Genomic DNA, 3,250 nt, shown 5'->3' on the forward strand with positions numbered 1-3,250 from the left:
TTTTATATAAATAGGTGGTGGAATATTTTCAATGACTCCCACATTGGCCTTATCCACCTCAAGACCCTTGCTAGAGACCTTATACCCAAGAATAATGCCTTCACGCACCATAAAATGACATTTCTCCCAATTGAGCATCAGATTAGTTTCCACACACCTTTTGAGCATGGCACGAAGATTATTCAAACATTCATCATACGAATGTCCAAAGACGGAGAAGTCGTCCATGAACACCTCGATATTATTTCCAATCATGTCAGAGAATATAGCCATCATACATCTCTCAAAAGTGGCCGGTGCGCCACATAAACCAAACAAAACTCTGCGAAAGCAAACGTGCCAAATGGACAAGTGAAGGTAGTCTTTTCTTGATCCTCTGGTGCAATACAAATCTGATTATACCCCGAGTAGCCATCCAGAAGACAATAATACTCATGACCAGCCAACCGGTCGAGCATCTGATCAATAAATGGAAGAGGGAAGTGATCTTTCCTCATGGCTTTGTTCAACTTTCGATAATCCATGCATACTCTCCATCCTGTAACTGTTTGAGTGGGGATGAGCTCATTCTTCTCATTTGCTACCACAATGATACCTCATTTCTTAGGTACACATTGTACAGGGCTCACCCAAGAACTGTCAGAAATAGGATAAATGATGCCTGCATCCAGCCATTTCAGAATTTATTTCTTCACCACCTCCTTCATGATAGGATTAAGTCTGCGCTGCTGCTCAACAGTTGGCTTACTACCCTCCTCTAGCAGAATCATATGCATACAATATAAAGGGCTGATCCCTTTGATATCTGCTATGGTCCATCCAATAGCCGATTTGAATTCTCTCAAAATCCTTAAGAGCTTGTCTTCCTCACTACCTGAAAGGTCAGATGCAATAATAACAGGTAAAGTAGATGCATCACCTAAAAAGGCATACCTCAAGTGTTCAGGTAATGGCTTGAGCTCCAAGGTAGGGACTTCCTCAATTGATGGTTTGAGCTTTCCTTCAGCATTCTCGAGGTCAGAAGTACCAAGAGATTCAAACGGCATATCCAACTTTCGCCTCCAGGGAGAAGCATTCGGATATTGTAATTGCTCGTTGCCATCTTCATCATCACTGTCAAAATCCCCCACTAAGGCCTTTTCTAATGCATCAGACATTAGCATATGATCGAGTTCTGAAGTAACCGCAGAATCAATCACATCCACTTTTAAGCACTCCTCATCTTCTGTAGGGAATTTCATTGCCTTCAATACATTGAAGGTCACATCCTGATCCTGCACCCGCATAGTAAGTTCACCTTTCTGCACATCTATCAAGGTACAGCCAGTAGCCAAGAAAGGTCTTCCCAAGATTATGGGAATCTTCTTATCTTCCTCGAAATCCAGAATAATAAAGTCTGCAGGAAAGAAGTGCTTATCCACCTTGACTAGCACATCCTCCATTATGCCTCTTGGGTAAGTAATAGAACGATCATCCAATTGTAGAGACATGTAGGTGGGTTTTGGATCAGGCAAATCCAACTTTTTAAAGATCGACAACGGCATCAGATTGATGCTTGCTCCCAAATCACAAAGGCACTTGTCAAATGACAATTTGCCAATGGTGCAAGAAATGGTGAAGCTACCTGGATCTTTAAGCTTTGGAGGTAACTTTTGCTGCAGAACAGCGCTGCATTCTTCCGTTAGAGCAACGGTCTCAAGGTCATCCAGTTTCACCTTCCTTGAAATAATACTCTTCATAAACTTCGCATAACTAGGCGTTTGCTCCAGAGCCTCAGCGAAAGGTATACTGATGTAAAGTTTCTTGAACACCTCCAGAAACTTACCAAACTGCTTATCTAGCTTTTGTTGCTGCAATCTCTTAGGGAAAGGTGGTGGAGGATAAAGCTGTTTCTCCCCTATATTACCCTCAGGCAGAGTGTATTCAACAGTAGTCTTCCTTAGTTCCACCGCTTTCTCCTTCTGCTTAAATTCTTCATCTCCAACTTCAGCTTCTCCTTCTTTTGCCTTTTCAGCATCAGCAACTTTCCCAGACCTTAAGGTAATAGCCTTGACTTGCTCTTTAGCTTTCTTTCTGCCTGGTACTTCCGTATCACTAGGAAGTGTTCCAGGTTGACGATTGAGCACTGCATTGGCTATTTGACCGATTTGATTTTCCAAGGTCTTGATAGAAACCGCCTGACTCTTGCATAACAGCTTAAGTTCCTCAAAATCAGCACTAGTAGGTGCAGCTGCACTTCCCTGTTAAGGATATGATTGCCTTTGAGCATACTGTTGTGGTTGCTAGAATCCAGGTGGAGTAAACTGTTTACTCACACCTTGCTGATATGGTGGCTGAATAGCATTCTGATTATTACTCCAGCTGAAATTTGGATGATTTCTGTTGTTAGGATGATAAGTAGCTGGCACAAGCTGCTGTTGTCGCTGATAATTGTTCATATACTGAATAGAATCGTTGACAAGAGAAAACTGATCCGTAGCATGAGAACCTGCACAAAGCTCACAGACCATAGCTATTTGATTAACTCCATATGTAGCTAGAGAATCAACCTTCATCGACAGCGCTGGGAGCTGCGCTGCAATAGCGGTGGCTGCATCGACTTCCAGAATACCTGCTACCTTCCCAGGCATCATCCTCTGAGTTGGGTTTTGGTGCTCATTTACAGCCATAGTCTCGATAAGATTATAAGCCTCAGTATAGCTTTTGGCCCACAAGGCGCCTCCAGCTGCTGCATCGAGCATGGGCCGAGATTGGGCCCCCAAACCATTATAGAAACCAGTGATCACCATCCAATCGGGCATTCCATGATGTGGACACTTTCTCAACATTTCCTTGTAGCGTTCCCAAGCTTCGCACATAGATTCTGTAGGTTGCTGCGCAAATTGAGTAAGAGCACTCCTCATAGCAACAGTCTTTGCCATCGGATAAAACTTCACCAGAAACTTTTGCGCAAGATCTTGCCAAGTAGTGATGGACCCAGCTGGCTCAGAATATAACCAGTCCTTAGCTTTATCCCTCAGTGAGAATGGGAAAAGCCTCAGCTTGATAGCCTCATCAGTCACGCCATTATACTTGAAAGTGCTGCAGATCTCGACAAAATTCTTTATGTGCATGTTGGGGTCTTCAGTCGCAGCACCTCCAAAAGAAACAAAATTCTTCACCATCTGAATAGTGCCCGGCTTGATCTCAAAGGTGTTAGCTTGAATAGACGGATGAAGAATGCTTGACTGAATGTCATCAATTTTAGGCC

General features: G+C 43.2%; 1 non-coding gene across 1 annotated transcript; it reads left to right on the forward strand.

Annotated features, from left to right (window-relative positions):
- The first annotated feature begins 2,799 nt into the window (after window positions 1-2,799).
- On the forward strand, window positions 2,800-2,906 carry LOC141722218 (small nucleolar RNA R71). The gene has a single exon (XR_012575240.1). It is a non-coding gene; the product is annotated as a small nucleolar RNA R71 (small nucleolar RNA).
- Window positions 2,907-3,250: the final 344 nt, after the last annotated feature.

This window comes from Apium graveolens, chromosome 4 (genome assembly GCF_009905375.1).
Source record: "Apium graveolens cultivar Ventura chromosome 4, ASM990537v1, whole genome shotgun sequence".
Taxonomy (NCBI): Eukaryota; Viridiplantae; Streptophyta; class Magnoliopsida; order Apiales; family Apiaceae; genus Apium; species Apium graveolens.